The following is a 25,372-nucleotide window of genomic DNA, read 5'->3' on the forward strand; positions in this document are numbered from 1 at the left end:
ACATAATGACAAGGCAAGAGTTACTATAGAAGACACCAATGCTTGAAAAATCATAGCTACTCAAAAAGTATCAAAAACAAACAACAAGATGGTTAGATATTTTCATTGATGATACAAGCATGAATTTAGAGAAACTCAAGGGGACAGTTACTGATAGACAATCCTAGTGGACTAATATTTATTGGGTCAAGTCAGAAAGCACTAATTAACTGAACAAAAACAGTAATAAAACTTCATTTCTGGATGAAATGTCCAGTCAAAAGAGAGAAATAAATTTGGAAGCAAAATTGCATTTCAAAGTTAGTAAGGTAAATTCATAATTGTGGCATAGAGTTTTGTTTCCTTATGTAAACATATTTTAAATATATTTTAATATTATGAACAAAATAAGCAGTTTGCTGCTACCTAGTTAAGTAATGAAATGCCTGCAAGCAAACAACCAAGCTCAAAAAGAGTACCAAGGACTGCAGGTTCATTCCTGGGCTACATATATTCTCATCTATTGTGTTTGGTGTCATCTCAAACTAAATTTACAAGGTAACTGCAAAATCATTATCAAATTATATATTATAGTACCATGTAAGTTGTATAATGTTTTGCAGATATAAAAACAACTGCTCTTTAGTTTAATTCTATATTTCAATAGCATGTTGTTCTGTGAAGTTGTAAGGCAAAGTTGAATGAACTTCCATGAAAAGGTTTAACAACAAAAGGATTGTTGCTTCTGCTTTTAATGCCTCTATACATTTTTTTTCACCTGTGGAATTTCCATCAGACATTCTAATAAAAATACTTGCTAAAAAATTGAATCTGTTACTGTCCACATTCTATATTTATTAAATTTTAATTTTGAATGACTGCAGAGTGGCTTTGATAGCACATCAAGACATAACTTAGTCAAGCCAGTTAGGACTCTAATATTAGAGTCAAAATATTAAATTGAGCATGGAAAATAGTTGGAAGTGCAAATGTTACCAGAGAGGCATTGTGTTATGATGCACTGGTAAGCAAAGTGGCTGCCCTATTTTGCATTAGTTGAATTTTCCAGATATTCCTGAAGGGCAAGCTCCCATCATTCATGTTTTGCTATAACCAAGTCTGACTTGTTCTTCAATCATTACAGCTGAAGAAGTGGATTTCTTGGCATTGTTTGCACTCAAAATTAGAGCTAAATGGTGGTCAAGAAGAACTCCCAATGTTAAATCTACTTTTTCATTGAGAATGTAAATCAACCAAGAAACAGGTTTTTCCCAAAGCCCAATTATACAAGTTACTCAAGATGGATGCTATGGTTTTTGATACCCAAAGACTCTAAGATAACTAATATGGCTTTACAAGACTTCTGCATATATTTCATTAAACATTTTGAAAACTAGAAGCAAGGCTGGCATATGTGATCCTGTTCAATATCTTTTGCTTTCTATAGAACATTTTGCCACTTTACATCTGGCAAGTGAAAGTAGGATTGATAGCTTCTGCTGTTAACCTAACACCTCCCCTCCTTTTTTCCTGGTATTTTTGTGAAAACAGAGGTAGAATAACCTGGCTCTTTCTGGAATATAGTGGGCAATAACAATCTGCCTTGTTCTCATCTCAAGAGCATGATTGATTGTCTGATTAACTGACTGACTGTGTACTACTATGGTGAAAAAAAAACAATTCACAGCTATTTAAAATGTAAAACATAAAAACCAATAAAAACACAAAACTGTATACTCATTACGATAGAGCTGTGGTGGCACAAGTGGTTAGAATGCAGTACTGCAGGCTATTTCTGCTGACTGCTGGCTGCCGGCAGTTTGATCCTCACCTCAAAGTTGACTCAGTCTTACATCTTTCCGAGGTCAGTAAAATGACGACCCAGATTGTTGTTGGGGCAATATGCTGTTTCTGTAAACTGCTTAGAGAGAGCTGTGAAGCACTGTGGGGTGGTATATAAGTCTAAGTGCTATTGAATTGCTATTACAGATTCTACAGTCCATTTCTAATGATTCTTTGCTTGCCAATTGTCTCCAGTTGAAACTAACCAAGAAAGGCAGAGGATGAGCAGGGAAGTATATATCAGATCTGTTTCATTCACTATCACATAATATTATGCATAATTGTTTCATCATATATTTTTGAGTAAAATAAAAACACAGCTGGGAAATATGCTTACCCCTTTCTCTAAGAAATATAGGTCTATATACCTCTTTCTCATAGACATTGTTTTATATGCATGTTTCTCTAAAATATGCTTCATAAAAGACATAGCCATGACAAACATTACGGGCTTTCAATATACCTGTTTAACAATACATCCAAATATGTCCTTATATCAGGGATTCAGCACTGAATGATAGATGCTGGCTGGTTGCTTTCATTGCTACCTTTAATGTTGGAATAAAGTCATCTTGGTGGATTATTAAAATCTTTGCTACCTTTCTTTGATTATTTTTTAACCCTCCAGTGTTAAGGTCTACCAAGTCTAGTATTAACCCTGATGCATCTGTGCTTTTGCAGAACAATTGTTGCATCTGCAGTATATAAAAACAGTGTTAAAGCCAACAGAACTTTAGTGTAAAATGTAGGACTGAATCAAACAATGTGTGATTGCAATGCTCTGATTTAAAGAATATTCAGCTATTGTTGTTGTGGTAGAATGCAGCAGCCCACTTACTGGTGAATGAGAATCTCTATAGGCATATAACATCAGAATATTGAGGCTTGCTGTGGTTGCCAGTAAGTTTGCAGATGCAATTCAGAGTGCTGGCTTTAGTCTAGCCTACTATTTTTCAACCTCAACAATTATCAGCGGTGTGGACTTCAACTCCAGTTTGAAGTTGAAATTGAGGTTCAGTGGGCTAGCCTAACTGTAGCTTTCCATGTTGCATTAACTATCTGCTATGGATTATAAACAATTTTTATGCAATAATATATCTACATTTGAATTATGCCATGATTGAGCAAACCAAAAGTTAACATACAGTGTGAGCCAGGACACAGAAATGTAGATGTATCCACAGGCTGCCATTGATTAAGAATATCTGTCAAACATGTTCTAGAGCATATGTATGAAGAAGATTGTTATTTTCAATGGATATTTATATACTCATCAGGACACTGGAATCTCTAGTTTATAGTGAACTTAATGAGAATTGATACATTCAGATTCAGAGATACCACACAATTTGCCATGCTTAAGAGAGCATTGCACAGCTGTACTGATCTGTGGATTAGCTGTTCATCTGTAGGCCTTTGTCTCTCAGTTTCCATATAGATCCCAAGAGAGAATGAGTAATGTTAGCAGGAACAGATTTAAATAATCTAAATGAATTATAAAGGGAAATTTATGTATTTTATCCAGAAAACAATTATAAAAATGCCACTTTTCCTGTCATTGTTGCTTTAATTTTTTCAACAAGTTTTAGGTAGAAAATATTTACTAAATGGCACATTAAAAGCTTTTCTACATCCTACATTCTAAACACTCAGGCTGAAGACTTGGATTTTTATAATGTGTTAACTCACCATTGCTGAGTATGTCTTAATATTACATGGTGTCTCTAATATAAAGAAATCCATCTATGAACCTAGCCATTACTGATGTCTATCATAGTTACATATAGCATGGAGACCAGAGGGGGTATTCAGCAGGTTCTGACCAGTTCTGGAGAACCAGTAGAAGAAATTTTGAGTAGTTCGAAGAACCGGCAAATAGTAGACATTTTTTTGGTTCCATCATTTTGATGTTCCTATTTGTACTCCAAAAAGCATCCTCAAGTGTCCTTGCCTCTGATTTGTTTAATTTGTTTACAGTAGATAGATTGTCTAAATCTTCTCCTAGTTTTTTCAGGTTGAAACAACTGAGCAGGAGAAAAAGCCCACTAAAACATACCTTTAATAAGACATAAGCTTTAATTCTAAACCTCACACTAGGAACATATGGTTAAGCATATTCCAAATGGAGAGGCATATGTGACAGCTCCTTAATGTAAGCAGCTGGTTTTGATCAGTTGATTGATAAGTAGAATGAAGGACACCAGAGTGGCTACACGAGTAATCTCTCCAGCAAGGCTGTTACACAAAGCAGTCCAAGCCACAGTGACTCAGAAGCAATGGCCAGTTATGCCAGAAGTATAAATACATTGTTATTGTTGTTTTATTTCTTTAAACTATATTCATACTGCTTCTTATTATACAAAATCCCTTCAAATTTAAAACTGTTATAACAACATTACAAAATAAGAACATTAAACAAAGTGATTTTAGGAACATTCAGTGGTTGGGGAAGTCAAAAATAAAAGTCTATGTTGAAAATATGACCAATCCTGTCAACCAACTGAAGCTGGTTGGCGAGAGCAGGCATCTCCAACCTTGGCAGCTTTAAGTCTGTAGGACTTCAACTCCCAGCCTTGCTTGCTGGGAAATTCTGGGAGTTGAAGTCGTTCATGTGTAAAATTGCCAAGGTTGAAGACCCCTGAGCTAGAAAGTGAAAAGAGAGAAAGATAAATGTGCCCTAGTAAAATCCTGGATTCTGCCAGAGATGATCACAATTGAAGGCTGTTGCTGATAAAAAGTCTGGATGCAGAGAAGCTGAATGGGGATCCCAAATTCAGGAACATTTATGGGGCCAGAATCTTAAGTAGGAAGGAATGGGATTGATCCAAAGCCAGTGAATGCAAATATTCAGCATGTTGACCCAATCTTTTTTTTTTTTAGCACAAGTTAAATTCTTGACTACTGCCTCTTTTAGCAGCCAGACAACCACCAAAACCATGTTGCTCTATAAGAGAGTTTGAACCTGTGGAAATATAAAGTTCTAAGAAAGGTGTCAGAATTTAAAATGCCCATATAGAATCAAGGCTCCTATTAGGTTATATATAAAAATTATTACTTAGATATAACAGAGACAGAACAAATTAGAATTAGAATTAGAATTCTTTTATTGGCCAAGTGTGATTGGACACACAAGGAATTTGTCTTGGTGCAAATGATCTCACTATACATAAAAGAATTCGTCAAGAGTCAAGAATCATAAGGTACCACACTTAATAATAGTCATAGGGTACAATAAGCAATCAAATCATACTAGGAAACAATCAACATAAATCGTAAGGATACACGCAACAATGTTACAGTCATATAGTCACAAGTGGGAGGGGATGGGTGATAAGGAGTGATGAGAAGATTAATAGTAATAGTAGTGCAGACTTTGTAAATGTTAAATGTTGAAGGAATTATTTGTTTAGCAGAGTTCAGGAAAAAAACTGTCCTTGTATCCAGTTGTTCTGGTGTGCAGTGCTCTATAGTGTGGTTTTGAGAGAAGGAGTTGAAACAGTTTATGTCTGGGATGTGAGGGGTCTGTAAATATTTTCACAGCCTTCTTTTTGACTCGTGCAGTATACAGGTCCTCAACTGAAGACAGGTTGGTAGTAATTGTTTTTTCTGCAGTCCTAATTACCCTCTGAAGTCTGTGTCTGTTCTGTTGGGTTGCAGAACCAAACCAAACCAAACCAAACCATAGAAATTGTAGGGTTTAAAGAAATAGTCATAACAGAACTACAGTGTAAATCTATACATTTCCAGCAAATCATATCTTAAGAGAAAAATGGTATAAAATATTTATTGATGATTTACAACTCCATCAATAATTGTAAAAATGGATAAATTATATAGTACCAAGTACAGGAAATGCCATGAGACAAAATGTTTTACAAGTTTGTCAAAATGATTTGTCAAAAAAGATAAACCACTAAAAACGTGTAAGCTCAGTGCTGTTCCCATGAGTGTGGGTGTTTATGGAGGGAGGGACATCATAATGGCATGGCACAAATACATTGATTTATTTTGCATTAGTCATTTGGATGTAAGTATATAAGGATACTATACATTGTAATATATTTTTGTCCAGGTTGCAGCAGACCTCATTGCAAGTGACTGCAGTCACATGATCACAATTTGTGACTTTCCCTGCCAGCTTCCCATGGGCAAAGTTACTAAGCCTGCTCAGATTTCCTTTGCTTATCCTGTGGCACTCTCTCCACCCCACAAGCCTCCCTATGCTTGCATGGCACCCTAGCACCCCCTCCCTGGTCTCCTCCTATTCACAGGCTGTACCAGGCCTCCCCTAGCTTCTTTCACCTCTCTGGCACCCCCATGCTCCTTTCCTCTTTCTTTCCGATTAGCAATCCATGTGTTTGGAGGTTATGATGGCAACTGGGACATTGTGTTTTATGATCACATTACTTACCCATAGCAGTCTTGGTCCCAATTGCCATCATAACATGACAATTGTCTAATACATGACTTGTTTAGAGTTTTCCACATAAATGCAAATAGGCGGAATATCCTCTACATCAGGGGTGTAAAACTCGATTTCATTGAGGGCCCATCGGGAATGTGTTTGATCTCGGAGGGCCATGTAGTGGTGGTGGTGGCCGGAGTTGGTTGTGGCCATGATGGGTGTTTGACACAGGCTCAAGATGCATTCCCCACCCCCTTTCTTTTAAAATGTTTTGGCATAATTGACTTCTAACAGATAGTGGATAAACCACAAAAAGTATCAACTATTAGATCATGATAGAAATCAGCACCCATTTGTAGAGCTCAGCTAGGAGTAACCAAAAAGTAACCAAAAGCCAGCCCATCTGGAAGATTTAATAGCTTCATGAAGGGGGTTGAAGGATAGAATCAAATTATTAGCATTCATGTGATTATTTAATTTTTAAAGCATGGGGAGGGGCCATAACCATATTAAAAATTCTGTCGGTGAGACAATTCCAACACATTTAGATAAAGCTTACTCTGATATGCACATAGGCATAGCTATATTTCTGAAGCTATACATTTCATTTTCAAGCATTTACTACCAAACCCGGTTATTACTGTTAACCCTTAAATAGAATGATAAATATTGGAATAAACCAATGCAAGTAAAGTTTATTAATTTATTTCATTCTGCATACCATAAAAATCAGTTCATCTGTTTCCCCCATTAAAATTGGCTAAAAGTTCATCTGTGCGTATGCTACTAAAATTATATTTTATGTACAACAAATGAGATATTTCAGCAATTGCTTCATAAATCATAAAGGACTGCTGGAGTTTGAATTACAACAGCAAGCTCAAAGAAAAGGATAAGAGTTTGGCCTATATGGCATCTTTATTGTCTCTTGTAATATCTTGTTCTATTCTTCCAGAGCTCCTTAATGGTGCTTTAAGGTGAATATCAGTCTCCTTATGTGTATGGGGGAAGGAAACACCAACTAGTTATCGCGTATAAATATGTTGCCCAAAATATTTGGATGACAAACATGATAACAGAAAATGCTTTAAAAACAAGCGTGGTGATTTTCTGTTGTTGAAAAGGTATAAAGGAACTATTTCTTGAATTGGAGATGGATTTCTTCCAAGCCTTTTTTTGTGCAGAAAGCTTGCAATGCGTGAATAATTCATCTAGAAATTCTATAGTGAAATTGTATCAGTTTCCACAATAAAACCTGGGCTGCAAAGGAAGGAAAATACATCAACATCTGTGACAGGCCTTATGAAAGGATCGTTACAAAGCCTTTCAGGCACCAGAAGCAAAGCAAAATATAATAAATTCACCAAGTGTCAAATTTGTGTTGGTTGAATAATGACACCATATGGTTAGACTGCTGTGTCACTGTAGGATCTATTTTTTATTTTTAAAAAATGCCCCAACAACTTTGAAATTTCCTCACAAACATGGCAAATAAAGACTTCAACTTTGTCAATCTATAGTCATTTTAACTATCAACTTAATACATAGCCTTTTCCGGTTAGTGACAGAGCAATAGAAAAGCAGTAGGGAAACTGTGATTTCTTCCAATGTATATTTAATTGACCTTAACTTCTGCCAACTTATGTTTAATGGGTCTTTCCTAAAACTTCTTAAACTGGGTATTGATAGTCTTTCTTTTAAAAAATATTGAAAACAGTTGTCATCACACTTTCTGGCAGTGTGTCATGCTCCTGGTGGAGACTGACTCTGAGGGAGAGGAGGAACAGCCGACAGGGAGTGGAAGTATGGCTCCAGAGGTTGTGGAGGAGGCTGGGGAAGGGCAGAGGCTGGCTGGGCAGTCAGAGGAGGACCCAGGCCCATCCCCTATCCATTCTAGGGCATGCAGGGAGGAGAGGATAAGGGAGCGACGTGGTCTACTGGGGAGGAGAGGACCTTGATCTTCTTCATGGGCTGCATCTATGACAACTGGATAAGAGGACGGACTTGTGTATGGGCAAGTGCTGGAAACAAAGCGTGGACATATCTCTAGTCTATTGTTCCCCTCTGAGTTTGGTGTCCTTCCCAGTGTGTGTTCTGATATCTGTGGACATCTTCAAGTCCTTATCTTGCCTAGTTTATGTTGTTTTTTACTCTTCATAATTTAATCGGCATTTTCCCCTTCTTGTAACTGCTTGTGTGGGAGGTTTTTTTGTCTCCAGTCAAGGATATTTGGAGCTTGGAAGCAAAGTGAAGGAATAAAAGGGGCTTCACCTGTTTTTTTGTGACTGTGTTTATTTTGTATCCCACCCTGGGTCATCATACAGTGAGAATGATTAATCAATAATACAGCCTGACTCCTGGAATTATGGGTGCTTCATTGCTGTAGGGATTCAGAAAAACATTGGACAACCATTTGTCTGGGATCATATAAGGACTCTGTTTTGGCCAGGGATTGGAATAGAAGATCTTCAAGGTCCTTTCCAGCCCTATGATTCTATAATTCCTCAAGGAACATTGAAAACAGTTGCTTTAATTATATTAACATTATGTATTTTTATATTGGGAAGTCTGCAAGTCAATTTTGACTTCATGGATGCATCCATGTAGGTGTTTTGGAAATAAGATAGAAATGTTTTTTTCTTCCATCATATTTTAAAAATTACCAGTCAATCTAAATAAGTCTAAACCTTTGTTTTGAAATGGTTAGCTTTTAGAAATCAAACAAAATTGGCTAATTTTGGTTATTTAACTAGGCTGAATTTTTGTAATAGGCATTCCTAGTTCCTTTACAGAATTACAGTTCCAAAGGCTCATCACTGAGTGGGAACCCTGATAGAAAACAGGTTTGAAATATATGTTTTATGTGAACTGGAAAAAAAGATTCCTCAGGAATGAGAAATGACAATGTCATAATGTAAAGATTTCTATGGTGTTAGAGAAATCAAACAAAAATGTTTATTATATGTATAATTGATGTATTTCTTGCATCCTGTTGAAAACATAGCAAAATAGTTTTGAATGTGAAACCTGTTGTTGTGATGTCTGAGTCAATGGATCTGTCATTTCATATTATGTATATAGAATTATGGATTTGTTTTGTGTCTTTCCTGATTCCCTTAAGCTTGAGGTTCAGGAAATAACCTCTGAATTCAAAATGAGGAAACAGGCAATAGGAGAGTTAGGACAGCTGCATTCAACTGCATTCGCTGTAATAATATAGTTAATAAATAGTAATTACTTTTATTTATAGAATTAATTTTTATTGCAATGTAACAAATAGTGCTGACATTCTAAAAGATGCCCTTTGCTTGTTAGCATCTTAATACATGAAAGTGAACAAAAGGAGATATTCAAAAGAAAGTGAAAGATGGAGAGAGTTTGGATATGATTAAGAAAGCAGACACTGTAATTTTTTTTATGGTAGGTAGCATAAGAATAAAGTAAAAACATGCCATGAAATGAAGTAGAAACATTAAATAAAACAAGTTATCCTCACCTCTTAGGTTATATTATCTCAGGCATTTACTTGTCATCACATCTTTTATGTACAAATGACAGGTCTATCCATAAAAATAGGAGCAGCTGAAACCTCTGCTTTGAAATAGGAAGGAAATGCAAGAGATATATAGTAAATGTTTCTGCAAGATGTCAAATTAAAAGGGAACAAGATAAAAAAAAAAGCTGCAATATAACAGGCTTATGGACAAGGAGGAAAAGAAATAACAGTTGTCCAGACCAAAGAGATGGATGGGAGGTCTGTAGATATTTTAAAACGAAAGGAACACTGCTTTTTACAATTTTTAAATGTCCCATGTACAATGGCTGAACTCCATTTGCAGCTGTGCCTATTCATTCATTTGAGGGTCTTTTACCAGAGGAGTCCAAGACTTTTGCTGCCTAAAGCAAAAGCCAAGCAGGGCTCTTTTCTCAGTCTATCCTCCAAATCAACTGAACTGGCCAGTCTCTTATATGTTAACCCTGGACAGTGTAACAACACTTGAGAAAGCTGTACTGAGAGTAATTCAAGGACAACTGGAGTGACAGCTACTATTGCAATATAAATTTGCTTTCAAAAGTTCAGTTAAAGCTGGGATTTTATTGGATTGTTTAGAAACTCAGAATAATGAAGAACATTATCAAGATAAGGATGCCACTGGATTGAAGAAGCCACCTTTCCTCCAGCAAATTAACTAAGGGGGATCATTTTATTGAAGTAAAGAGGCTGATCAAATCAGATAAAGCCAATCTCAAAACTTTTTATAGGAAATACATGCTTTGTCAAGACAAAGTGTTTTAACTTTGTGGGGTGAAGTTCCTCATTAATATGCAGATTGCAGCCACATTTGTTAATCTGTTTCTTTATACAACAACCCCTTGTCCCCATTTTATGCCCTCCTCCAATTTATTATATGGCCCAGTGATGTTTTTTGTGTTGGATTATAAAATTGAGGGTGAACATTCATTTTCGGAACTTATGGGTTGGTTTCTGAATATTTTGTTACTAGGGCCAGGTAACATATTCAGCAGAGGTTAGGGATGCAGAACCACAGATATTGAGATGGAAGTTGAAGATAGTTGAGGATATACAGTAAATATAAAATGGAAGGAAGGAAGGAAGGAAGGAGTATTGAAAGTAGACACATGAGAGTAGAGGTAGTACTTTTTATACTGGGTGGCATGGGTGGGATTCAAATTTTTTAACAACCAGTTCTGTGGGCGTGGCTTAGTTGGTGGGCATAGCTTGGAGGTCATGTGGCTGGCTGGGTGTGGCAAACTCAACATCACTGACATTGAGGCATGCATCTCCTCGCCTGGCCTCTCATGACTGTGGGGATGCTGCAACAATCGTAAGTGTGAAAAATGGTCATAAGTCACTTTTTTCAGTGCCATTGTAACTTTCAATGGTCACTCTACACAAGCAAAGTACCAGCAAAGGAGGGGAAAAAACTCCAGAGAAGTTAATGAGACAGGAAGTCTAGTCCTGCCAAGAATGTAATAAGGGTTAACGGAGAGGCAGTGTCTGTAAGCAACACCATAATGTTTCCTTCCTGTCTCTCTTACAGGCCAGTAATTTCTTCTAACAACTGGTTCTTCGAACTGCTTAGAATGTTAACAACCGGTTCTAGCGAATAGGTACGAACCTGTAGAATCCCACCCCTGGATATACCTAAATACAAGTATGGAAGAGACCTGAGATTTTGAAAGCATTATTAAACCTAATGTCACTAAAATATAGAATTTAGCTAAACATTAGGACAGATTCTTAAGAAGATAGCAATTCCATGATGGAAGAAATGGCATGGAAACGAGTAGTCTCTTATTTGGGTTATATAAGTGACTAAATGGTCTCTTCCAATTCAAGCCAGCCTTTTGGGATCATGTGAAAACATTACTTACTAATAGTACTGTAAACCAGGAAAGTTTAAGAATTTCTGGCATAAGAGATTGGTACTGAGTCACCTAATCTTTTCCTTGAGATGTGTGTGGCCCCCATTCAGTTACAAACACCATAAAAGAAGTACTGAACCTTGTATGAAAAAATGTGGCATGTTCAGGTTTGTCCTCTCCAATTGTTAGAAATGCTGAAGAGATGAGATTAATTTGAAAAAGAAAATCAACTGAATCAGATCTTCAGAATGAATCTTTGAACTGAATATTCAAATTTATTTGAAGTGTCAAGTACCAAATTCTGAGACTACTTGGAGGTTTTGCTCTGCACTTTCAGATTCTGTTGTAAGCTTTTGCTTTCCTTCCCTATATAGACAAAACTCTGTGTGTGTCTGTCTCTCTCTCTGTGTGTGTGTGTGTGAGAGAGAGAAAGAGAGAGAGAGAGATTTAGCGGATATGATGGGCACCCTGATTTTTTTTAAAAAACAAATTTTATTAATTTTCAAAGACAATACACAAACAAACAAAACATAAAACGTATGAACATAGAACATCTTTTAAGAAAGCAAATAAAGCATCTTATTTAAGTACAGCATAGTTCCAAATTATTACATTTCCATACAAACACAATTTAATATGCATCTTATGTATTCAGCTTCATATCTTATTACTCTTTTTCCAACTTCTCACTATTTTTCCCTTTACTTCTATTCAATTTTATTTATTAAACTTATACTTTCATCTGTCTTATTTACGATTTCATATGTTCTCATCCAACAATCTTAATTCTCAATAAACAAACATAAACAAACAAAACACGTAACATGAAAACATAAAACTTCTTTTTAGAAAGCGGATTAACCCCGGGTTACATCTTTTCGTACAGACATAAATCAAATTCATGCTCACCTTATATACTATTTCAATCTTATTTAACATTCTATATTGTCTATATGTCTTCTCCCCTCTTTTCACTCTCTTAATTCTATTTTATTTACTTCATCTCAATTTAAATTATTGTACTTGTATCTTTTGTCCGTTCTTTTTCATTTGTCTATTTATCTTTTCTCTTTAATACAAAATTTTTCCTGTAATCAGTGATTGAAGTATGACGCCTTTCTATCTTTCCTCCAATTTTAACACTTAAAATAATAAATAATTTCCATTCTGATTCTGCTTAGTACATTCTAAATAACATTTTAAAATAAAAAAAATGTAATAAGCTTATAATATAGTAAAACAATGTTCCATAACAAATTAATTAATTAAACTCTATTATTAAATCTTATTATTAAATCACCCTGATTTAACACGAATAACTGTTATATGAGTTTTATTACTCAACAAACTCTGTTGTCAGAGCACTAGGAGGAATGCTGTTCTACTGGTTTGTACCTTATTTTCTGCTATTTATAGAAAATACATGGAGGAAAAAAGAGAAAATGAAATAGAAGCTGAAAATGTGTTCTGTTGCTGTTTTCTTACACCTGATTTGCTCTTGTACTTTCTTAAGTAATGTTTTCTGAAATCTATAATGATTTATCATTATTGTTCCTTGTTTTTTGCCTGATTTTTAATGTAGCTGTCATTAGCCTCTGTCACTGACTCAGTCATTAGTCTGTCAGTTCTTTCTTTCCTTCTTCATTCTACCTTCCCATCACCCCATATTTGCCAACCCTTCAAAATATTCTCTTTATGCTGTTTGTATATATCTTGTCCCTGCTTAGATTTTTGCATGGAGATAGAGTATTTGTTGCATAAAGAACAAATTCTCTATATTGTGATATATTTTATATGCAATAGCCTTTGTATTTATTTACTATAAGTAGAACATAATACATGTTTCCCAGAAGAGGCTAACCTTGACAATAAGCCCAGAACAGGGTAGCCTTGACAATCAGACATGCAAACAAATCTTGCAGCCCAGAAAAACAAGAGGGGGGCTGCAGCAGATCTTTTAAAGTAGTTATTTTTAAAGCTTTTTTTTTCAAATGACATTTCTTGTTGTCCCATGTCTGTTTTCATTTTTGCATTGTTGTTCCTATAGTACAAAAGGGAGTTTTCATCAACAGCTGAAATCTCTGCTTGTAGTTATGGCATATTAGCAGTTGCTGTTGTCAAGGGGAAAAGAGGAAAGTCTCCCAGATTCATATCTTCATAAATCTCACCCTATTTCTATTATTCCCTGGAATATTACATCCATGCAGATTTTTATGATCTTTTCAGTGTTTAACTTTTAAGGAGGAGAATGCTTTATTTGTGAACAAGTAACTAGGGTATCAATAATGATAGCATTATATTCCTTTTAGCAAAGATTGTTATTTCAGAACTGATGTAACAGCTGAGAATAATTTCTGTTGCTCAGAGGTCCACTTTTTCTTCCAAAACCTATTATTCTTTCTTTGCACAATTCAGGGTAAGTTTCTCCATTCTTAATTCCGGTCTATTTTATTAGGTCAAATAATGTCATCTACTCTTTGTACAGCAGTGGTTTTGGCAGCACAGCTGGCAACCATCTTTATTCATTGAAGACTTGGTTGGTCAAAGCTTGGTGTAAAGGCCCTGGGATACCATATATACTGTGTTGAGTTCCATGATTAAGAGACTGTAACTGGGAAATCAGGAATTCTAGTCCCATTTTAGGCATGAAGCTGGCTGGGTGACCTTAGTCCAGTTCCTCTTTCCCAGCCTTAGGAAGGAGACAAGAGAAAACCACTTCCAAAATCTTGCCCAGAAAATTCTGAGACCTGTTCAGGGAGTTCCCAGGAATGAAGAATTAGTTGAAGCCACCAAAAAAATAAAAAAAATAAAACAAAAGTAATAGGTCTCACATTTAAATATGATTGCAGTGAAGACATATTAATGTCGCATTTGTGTGTATGTAGATAGATTTCCAATGATAGCATAATGTGATCAGACAATAAAATGCCTGGCGAATCTTTACATTTGTATAAATGGAATAAAATTAGACTGCAAACTCATCAGTACAGGGAATTATTTTGCTGATTTTTCTCCTTTCCATGTGCTGATTTTTCTCCTTTCCATGTTCAATATTATAATCATTACCAGCACCATCATATAGTGCAAAACACAGTACAAAAATTATTTAATTTTACTCCATCCATGTAAGGTTTTATTTTCCTATCCCACTTTTCAAGTCATTACAAAGTACATGTAATAAAATGCAATTTCTTTTCTTATTTTTTTCCTTTAAAGGCATACATGCAACTTGGCTTTACCATTATATATATTAATTAGATAATATATAAACTGTGATGAATGTGATTGGCAGGCATTTGGCAAATTAAGCGTAATTTTCAAGAACAACCTCCCCTATGCCTGAAGAGAAAAGTTGTTTGATCAGTGTGTGCTACCTGCTCTAACATATGCCAGTGAAACATGGACACTGACCTCACAATCAACACAAAAGCTAGGAGTGGCGCAAAGTAGTGGTGGAAAGATACATCCTTGGCATTACAAGACAAGATAGAAAGTCCTTCACATGGATTAGAGAAAGTATGCAATATTATCAAGAAAGTAAAATAATTGGGATGAAAAATGAGATGGTCACATAGCAAGAAGAACTGATAGCAGGTGGACCAAGGCAGTCATAAGATGAATACCATTTGATAAAAAGTGTCCACAAACCAGACCTAAACCAAGGTGGATCAATGACATCAGCAATTATTGCAGGCCCAATTGGAAAAAGAACGCTTAGGGCTGTATTGGATGGAGACATGCGGAAGAAGACTTCATTCTGCAGTGGCTAGACAATGTCCAAAATGATTATGATGGTGATATTAATTAAAAAGAAATATAGTTCAAAGAATCCACGGTACTTAAGAGAAAGTAGGCTTTAATGCTTTGTTACTATATTATAGTAAATTATATCCTCTTAGCTTTTCATCAACCCTCCTAAATAAATCTCCCTGTTAATGTGTTTATTTTTGTTATGCTTTTTTTAACTCCATCTAGTTTATCAATAAGCTTTTGGTAATTACTTCTCCAGATTTAGCATTCTGTTGCAGGAATAACTATATTAGGGTTATACTGGTGGGAATAAAAGCAACACCAATTCTTGTTTCAAGCACATTATTGTCCAGTATGGACCAGTAGCAGACAAAATGGCAAATCTGGAATAAATTGAATTAGGTGACAATTAGTATTCTCTACAGCAGGACTGTCAAACTGCCATTCTATGAACCGGATGCATCACGTGCTGGCCACGCCCAGTCATGACGATGTGAGTTTGACATTCCTGCTCTACAGAATTTAGGAGTTTTATAGGATAGGCACCTTCTGTGTCCTCTCTTTAACTTAAGCAAAAGGTAATGCACTCATACATTACACTGCCTTTGACCTATTAGAGTCCTCTAGGCCAGGGGTCTCCAACCGTGGCAACTTTAAGACTTGTGTACTTCAACTCCCAGAATTCTTCAGCCAGTTTTGCTGGCTGAGGAATTCTGGGAGTTGAAGTCCATAAGCAATAAATTCAGAGTTACAGAGTTAGTTGTGAGGAGGAGAATGTAAGTGTGCTGCTGTTGTATGTGTGGGACAGGAAGAACAACTAATCTGCATATTTTCCTATATAACAGATTCATAGACTTGAAAACATGATTATTTAGTTTTTCTTCTTCCCAGGCTGGCTATCTTCCAGGTATGCTAGATGTTCCCAACTAAACTTGCTGAAGCTGCGGGAAATTCCCAAGATCAGTGTCTCAACACAACCACAAGTTATACTAGAAACATCATTTGAAAAAGTACCTACAGTGCAATTTTTTTTAAAAAAAATCAAGATAACTGAAGCAAGTGCTACAAGCTATATATTTCAGAAAAAAAAATCACACAATGACCATCTATAATAGTAACTTTCTAGTCCCATTTCCCTAAAATATGAAATATAAAATATGAAAATTACCCTCTCTTAATCTCCTAAAGTGAGTTTGGTTGTCTTATATGTCACTAAGAGGACAATAACATTCTGTCTACTGATCATCCCCACATGACCTTTGTCATATGGCATCTTGGGCTTAATGCAGAGAAAAAATAGACTTTTAAGTTTGTAAGCTTAGTTTAAACAAGCCATAAAGTTAAGGATTTTAACTTGGAAAGAAAGTCTCCCTTAGATAAGCTAACTTTAATTCCAATGGAAATTATGCCAACGGGATTTATATTTGCTTAGTCTCCCCTTCCCACAGAACCCCAACTACATTTTTGACAATCACCAATATCCCAAGATTTGGAAAACCATGTATACATACATATCCATTTTGGTAATCCTTGAAGGGTAAACAACATTATGAAAACTGATTTGGAAAGTCATATTTGGGAAAACAAAACATGAATGGATAAAAATCAATAAGAACTGCAGTACCTGCCTACATATAAACATTTGCCAAGATTCTAATATCCTTCTAAGAATAGCATTCGACAACTATTGACTGAAGGCTTCAAGAAATCCAGGGAGCTTTAAAGGATCTGTTTAATTACTTGCTTCTTTCTATGCCTTTTATAGTTTATAAGTCTTCCAACTCTGATGAAGAGCTGTCCCCTGGTTTACCTGTGGCAGTAATAGCAAACCTGTGCAGACCGGAAAACTGCCAGAGGCATCAAACCTGCAGCCTCAGAAACCACTAACAAGTCTCTTTCTCTGTTGTACATCTCTTTCACCTCACAAAATATTTCAACTCCTGCCAGAGACACTGAAAGAAAAGAAAAAAAAGATAAACTCTTCCAGCTCTTGGCTGACTCTGCTCGCCCTCAAGTCATGAGTTCATTGTCTCTCTGTTCTTTTGAAGCCTGGGAAAGTACATATCAAAGTATTCTAACTGCCAGAACTTCACACCATTAGACACTGCTGCTGTCACAGAAAATGCAGACAAGTAGAAAGATGTCTGGGGTTTAAAATTGCACCATTCCTTGAGCCTTTCTGGGGACTTGAAAAGTAACCTATATTAATGTAGTGGTTACAACCTTTCCAAATAAAGAGATGCAGAGGGGGAAGAGAATAGTAATCTCTTTGACTTTGGTCCCCATTCTTTCACAAAGAACTCAGAAACCCTCAGGTAACATGTGACACTTTATTGTAAATACAGGAAACACAAGAGACTTGTTATGCGAACCATTTCATTTCCTTGCCAAGGGTTGTATTGTCCTGATGAAGAGTGACAGTTTAGATGGTTCAGCCTAAAATCATGTTGCTGCTGACAAGTTAGCAATATTCTGGTGCCATTTCTTTGGTTTAAGAAGAAACAATAGCAACTACAGCAGCAGGAAAGGATTTCTAATCAGTGCAAATTTTCTTGGGGTTAAATCCCACTGAAACAGGACAATTCCAGAATGACTACATTGGAATGGAAACAAAAACAAAGGTTTAGGTACATGCAGATATCCCTGGACTGAAAATTAAAGGAGCAAATGGAATAACCCATAAAAAACATTTCAGAATTATCACTGGCTTCAGTGAATTAGTTGATTAGGGGTGGATTCAGCCAACATTGTTGAAGGAGTAAGAGCCTGAACTTTCTGAATCCAAGTATGAATTTGCCTTCCAGCTCCAAGGGGGGAAAAATCAAAGAGGTCCAGAGAAGTACCCAACATCTACTTTGTATACTTTTCTGGACCTCTTTGATTGACTAAAGGATTCATTGACTAACTCTGTATAAGCTGTGGTTATTCTTGAAATACACAGAAAATATATATGGACCAGAGGTAATGAATATATTTCATGTCTTTGACTAGACCAGTTGTTTTGTTGAATTGATCAGAAATGATTGGCTGGATATAGTTGTTTCTTCAGGTACTGGACCCAACTGGTATTTACTTAATATCAACCATATTCGCCTTTCCACTTTGGAACTTGGTGCTCCTGTACTAACTTTGGATTGTTCGCACCTATTCGTTAGAACTGGTTGTTAGCAGTTCAAAGAACTGGTCATTAGAAGAAATTACTGGCCTAATCCCGTAAGGAAGGAAGGAAGGAAACATTCTGGTGTTGCTTATAGAAACTGCCTCTCTGTTAACCCCTATTACATTCTTGGCAGGACTAGACTTCCTGTCTCAGGAATGTCTCTTGGTTTTTTTTCCCCTCCTTTGCTGGTACTTTGCTTGCATGGAGTGACCATTCAAAGTTACAATGGCACTGAAAAGAGTGGCTTATGACCATTTTTCACACTTACGACTGTTGCAGCATCCCCACAGTCATGAGAGGCCAGACGAGGAGATGTGAGTGATCTTGAGCTGGCCACGCACACCAATTAAGCCACGCCCACAGAACTGGTTGTTAAAAAATTTGAATCCCACCCCTGGATTGTTGTGATGTAATCTGGGTATCTATATCAATGCCTATTTCTGCAAATTACACAACTCTTCTAAGGAAACAAACAAACCAGATAATAAGATGAAAAACTTATAGGATTCAACTATTCTTCCTTGGATGATATAATCATGTTGCATGTAACTTTGGAGGCATTCTCTATATTGTACTGTAAAGTATATACTATAGCATAATATGATATGTTATGCAGGCCTGTGAAGACAGAAGTCTTCTATTTAGTCTATTCATATATGATTAACTGTGTGTGTAGAACTGAAGCCATTACAGAAATCCAGAAAAAAAGATAATCAAATAAAAGAGAGAGATAGATAGATAGATAAAGAAGCAACTATTAAATATGCATAAAAAGCATTGTGGGAAAACTTTCTAATGACATATTCTTTCCTTTATTCTATTTATGTTTTCAACTGCTAATTATTCCAGATATTTATATTTTACATTGGACATTAAAGGAACGTTGCTAGTTTTTCTTTAAGCACTTTCATTTGTTATTTTTAATTGGTTCATAATTTTTTGTCTAGAAATCGTATTCCCAATGTCTAAATTTGCCTTGCTTTGTAATGTATGCTGTATTTTAGGGAATCATCCCTGTTTAATTTTGGTTAAACACTTGTTAGGCATATATACTGATAAATTTGCCATTGCTGGAGACCTCTCAGTTTTGCTCTCTCAGTCTGATATTGTCAGCAAGACTTCTCTTTTCCAATATTGTGCTAAATTTGTTCTTGCGGCTGTCAGCATATGGCTTAGAAAAGCAGGTTCTTTTAACATAGTGTTCCCCATGCTGGGTATTCTGCAGATAAACTTCAATTACCAGAATCATCAGAAATAATCATTAGGAAACTGGGTAATTATATGACCTGAAGTTGAGAAATGTCCAATATGGACAATGATGTACATTGGTTATTAATGCTGCCCTGTGCCAGTATGATGATGTCTTTCTTCATAAGAGGGATCAGCCACTTAACTTGCTTTCTTTTTAAAATATATTTCATTGAATTTCAATAAAAAAACAAGATCTAAAAATTAAATATCATGAGTCTTTTCATTAGTTCATCTTGATATCATATGAGAATTCATTAAAATACACAGGGAAGCTAATACTTGAGTGCTGTACAGGACTTTTAAATGAATTCAACATTCTACATTTTATTTAGGAACTACCTAGAAAGTCTTGTCCATTTTACATCCACTGTAATTATTTTTATCCCTCGGTTAACCACAGAATCTTGAGTGTGATGCAAGACAAAACCATGCAAAATTGTATGTGTTGGTAGTTGAGGCATCTGCCAATCTTATGCCATGCCCTTTTTCTTCTCAATGGAAATTCTCTATGGCATAATTGGTTCCTGCTCTCTTCCCTTCCCCCAAGACCTCACTGTTTCACTGGGTAAGTTTCCTATTTACACTGTTTGGTTTATCACAGGCCATCTGTGCAAGTCACAGTTCATGCTAGAACTGTTAAAACAAAATAAAAAGGGAATTTGGCGGGCTTCAAAATGATATGCAGGGCATAACAGTGAAGAACAGAAAGAAATAAGGAAGGCAAGACAATTTTTGAAACATAGTAGCAACATGACAAAGTCAAAAAATAATTAATTGTCCTTATTAGTGTGAGCTGAAGCAACTATGTTTTTCCTTTTAATTCTATGAGGAAAAAGGTTTGACTTGTACAGCAAACTTAGGTGGCAGAATTCTGACAAGGAGGAATGGATGTTCCATCTCAAACAGAATGTTCTCCTTCAAAAATCTCTTCCTTGTAGGTAGAAAGCTAGCCAGGCAAGAAAAGGGTAGGGTAAAATTAACCTTTAAAACCCTAAAGTACTTAGAGCCAGATTATCAGAAGGACTTCCTCCTGACATACATTTCTACTATCCCTAAGATCTTCATGACATCTTTCTTTAAGTTATCCTGTTTAAGATGAGGCAACAGCACCAGAGAAGATCCATTTGGCTGACCTTGATCTAGAAAAGGGCGATAGTAAAGGGCAGCAGTTTTTAAAATAAATCTTTATGCAAAGGGTCAGAGGCATCCAGTTGTGCTCATTGGATGTATTGATATACGTGATGTCACTAGCCATCCTTGTATCCCTGCACAAGGCCATGATTCTGATCCAGAGTGGTATGTGTGCCTGAAGGAAGGACAGAAATTTGATGGGAATTTTTGGGGTGGGGGTGGGGAGTGGGATCTGTATTCAAAGTCTAAACTATCCCACTAAAGCAGTGATTCTTAGACTGAGAGTAATTATTCCTAAGAAACCAAGGGGGTAATTTGGGCTTATCCTGGGGATAATAGAACAATTTGCAATTGCTTGTTTGTGACTCAAGGTTCCAGGTTGAGACGGCTGCTGCCAAGACCCTTGTGTCAAACAACAAAGTCTGGTTTTTGTGTGTGGGCGTAATGACAGTATTTGGGATTGAGAAAAGGGAGAATTGAATTAGTTTAAGAAGTCCTGAGCTAAAATAACATGGCCATCAATCATCTTCAGTCTATTACAAGTTTATCTTGTTTTAATTTGCAAATCTTCATTGACACTTACTTGGATAGCCTCAGGGCACTGAACTGACTGAGATTTCCTAACTTTAACAATGTGGCAGCGTAATATACTATCCTTCTCACAACTCAATTTTGTCTAGATACCAAAAGTTCTGGCAAGTGTCTGTTGATATACCTTTGCATCTGGACTTGCATAAGTAACTGTCCCTCTGCAGAGAGGTCGCCATTATTATTTGACTCACTGGAGGCTTACAATATAGTGGGCTTCTAACAGTTCTAAGAAAAACATATATTTCATCAAGACATGATATGTATTCTGACTGGCTAAAGTTCTTCATCCTCTTGGTTAGACTTTGTTACAGATCCTTTTACCACAATCAATGATATGAATTTTGAATTTTGAAAACAGTAGTTTGTTCCAAACCATTCAGTTCATTCCTGAGCTCCAGTTTTAAGTCCTATCCTTTTTGAACATTAAAACTTGGATTTCCTCTTCTCTTTCTCCACTAACAACTCAACAATACTTAATTTTTGTTGCTGTTTCATATTTTTTCATAAATTCAATTCTATGGATCTCTGTACATTCATCACAGTTGTTGCCCAACAAGGAATGTATTAGTGTGCTGTGTTATACAGAAGCAAGAACACAGAGCTGAAGTAACATTTCTTTTGGTTTTGGATAATTTGTGAATGCCAATTTATTGGGCACAGGTTAGGGTTCTCAGGGTATATTAAATAACTTAATAATAGTGTTTTTATATTTATAACATCTGGGGTTAACCATAGATGATTTTTTTAGTGTTAAAGAGCACAAAGAGCTCAGACTTGCATTTAAGATGTTTCCCTCACCTTTTCAAATATGCATCCTCTTATTCCTGAGCTTGACATAGGTGTAAGGTATTTTCATAGACTACCAATTATTATTGCTAGTGAGCTAACATGTGATGAAATAAAGTTGTTTTTTTTTCTTTTAAAAGTGCCTATATATAATCAGGATATTCAGTCTTACCCTATGACTATCATTAAGTGTTGTACATTATGATTCTTGATTCTTAACGAATGTACCTTTTATGTATACTGAGAGTATTTACACTAAGACAAATTCCTTGTGTGTCCAATCACACTTGGCCAATGAAGTATTCTATTCTATTCTATTCTATTCTATTCTATTCTATTCTATTCTATTCTATTCTATTCTATTCTATTCTATTCTATTCTAAACAGATAATGAAAAATAATTTTAATTGTTAATTACAATCTTTTCATATATTATTAGAAATTGGTTATACAGTTTCCAAAATGGTCGACTCTTCCACATACTTAATTCTGCATTTTAATTCTGTGAACACCAGAGATACTAAGGGTTTACAGTACTGTGTCTGCAAATCATGTCACTGGATGTTATATTATATTGCACCCATAGGAAATGGAAGCATGAACCATTGAATACAGCTGGATTCAATACAGCTGTAATTATTAGATAGGAAATATAAGGCATTACACTGAAAAAAATAATGTGCTTTACACATATCTCGTTTGAGAATAGATTTGGATGGTCACTAATATCTGAATCAGATCTAAGGAAATTTGAACAGCCTACTTGTGTATTATCAGGGATCCAGTCACTTTTCTCAGCTTAAGTCACATTATAAACAAAAGGTTGTTATGAGCTTGCATATGTACAAGCTGAAGCTCAAATCCAGCACAAATGCTATTCAAAATTAAATTCAAAACTATTAAAAAAAATGTAATGAAAGATGACAAAACTGTAAAGGAATTGTTTGGGCTGCTTGATTTAATAGCTCACAATGACTGAATTTGAGCAAAACTGTTTTATCCCTGAGACAAGAGAAGTCATGAAAGACATTCTGGAAAGAAACCAAGGATTTTTGTGGGGAAATTCATGTGGTCCCACAGAGCTCAAGATCTTGTAGGAAATGTCTTTGAAATAAAATTTTAAAAATCACTAGTGCCTAAAAAAATTGTCTGCAGATGTTTTAAACTGCCCCTTTGGTAACAATTGCCAAAAAGGTAAACCAAGGGTGGAATACAGTAGATATAAAATGAAAATCTGTAAGAATGATCAGTTTTGTGAGTCTTGCATAGAAACATGTTTTTCTTTTCCTTCCTGCTTCCTGTTTTATAAAATGAATATAAAATGATCTATGCTCCATTGAAATTACTGCAAGTTGTTCATTGGTATGCAATAATGAATAAGTCCCAGAGTATGCAGAAGCTAGAGCCCAAAGCCAGATTCAACTTATCTTTTCTGGAAAAATCCATAGATTACATATACAAAGAAATATATGACACACATAAAAAAATGGGCAGAATTATGACCCAGCTGTCATGTTGACTTTTTAAACAATACCTTGTGGACAGCCTTGGTGAGGTCATAGCAGTTGAACAGCCTTCTACCTAATGTCATAAAAGCATCCCTCAGATCTTTCTTAATTTGGTCCTCTTTTAAAGCCTGCCTAAAGGGGGAGAATGAAAAAGATGAATTAAGAAAACAAACAAACATAGAAAAAGATTGGGCGCCTAAACAATGTGGGTATCAGAAAGGTAAAGCATGTCTACATCCACTTTTCTCTATGGATACACCACTGCTTGTTTTGGCTCTGCTGAAGATCTACAAACCTGAGGAAATCACGCTCTCGATAGAAAAGAAGCTGCCATCTTCTTAGAAAAAAGAGTCTTAAGTGTTCGAGATAGGATTGGGCTGTAAGTTCAATCATACTCTTTTGAAATCATACAATGAATTAATATATTTTCAGTCTTGAAAATGGCTCAGAATACAGCATTAAAATAGAATAAATTTTGTAATAACTTGGAAAACTGTTACATGGCCCAAAACCACTGTTAAACAGAACTGGGAACCTTTAGAACCACAGACTCTAGCAGTATCTTAAAGGCTGGACAAATTTCAAATTGGATAATTCCTAACTAATGATGATAGAACAAGCCAGATAAAGATGTCAGTTGATACAGATTTCAGGTAGATTCAGAAGTGAAAAATGACCCTTGTGATAACAGAATGAGTGTGAAGGGACCTTGGAGGTCTTAGTCCAATGCCCTGCTTAAGCAGCAAACTCTATACAATTTCAGACAAGTGGTTGTCCAATATCTTCTTAAAAGTGACGGAGCACCCCAACTTCTCATAGCAAAAAATTCCACTAATTAAGTGTTCTGTCAAGAAATTTCTCCTTGCTTAACTTCCATCCATTGCTTCTTGTTATGCCTTCAGGTATACAGTATTATACAATTCTAAATCACAACAGTCAATAAATGTTAAATTGTGCTTTAATTTTCATTTTTTGTGAAAGATACATATCATTTATGATTTTTTTTCTACCAGATTTTTCAGACAGAACCAAGAAATTGTTTTCAAGAATCATACATAAAGATAAAGCATCTCTGATAAATTTAATATGAGGAAAAATTGGTTAAAATTGGCTTAAATTAAAATTATTACACATTTGAATCACCTGAAGCTTTACAGACCTTTGCCAAATTAATTTGAAAGAAAAGCATTTTAATTGTTTTGTGTAAACGATGCAAAAAGGACAGGCAAGAGACAAATGTTTCCTTTGTATTGATGGAGGTGGATGGTTGCTTGCTCATCTGGAAGTAAAACTTTCTTGAGGAAATTATTCACCAGGCATAAGTGAATGATGAAATAGCACTTTACATAAATCTTAATCAAATTGATGAAGCATGTGCACATGACAGTGCAGCTATGCAACAGGAATCCAGATCAGTTGAAGGATTAGAAAACATGGGGTGGGACACCACATGTGAATAAATATTGCCTTCAGCAGATTTCCTTCCCCTCCAGATGTTGGGTTTACTGCTCTTAATATTCTGGTAGTTGTGGACTGGCACATCTGGAGGGGACTTAGAGAAGTTGTCTTTGAACATCCAAA

The sequence above is a fragment of the Pseudonaja textilis genome, chromosome 3 (assembly GCF_049901715.1).
Source record: "Pseudonaja textilis isolate UNSWEBS1 chromosome 3, rPseTex1.2, whole genome shotgun sequence".
Classification (NCBI taxonomy): domain Eukaryota; kingdom Metazoa; phylum Chordata; class Lepidosauria; order Squamata; family Elapidae; genus Pseudonaja; species Pseudonaja textilis.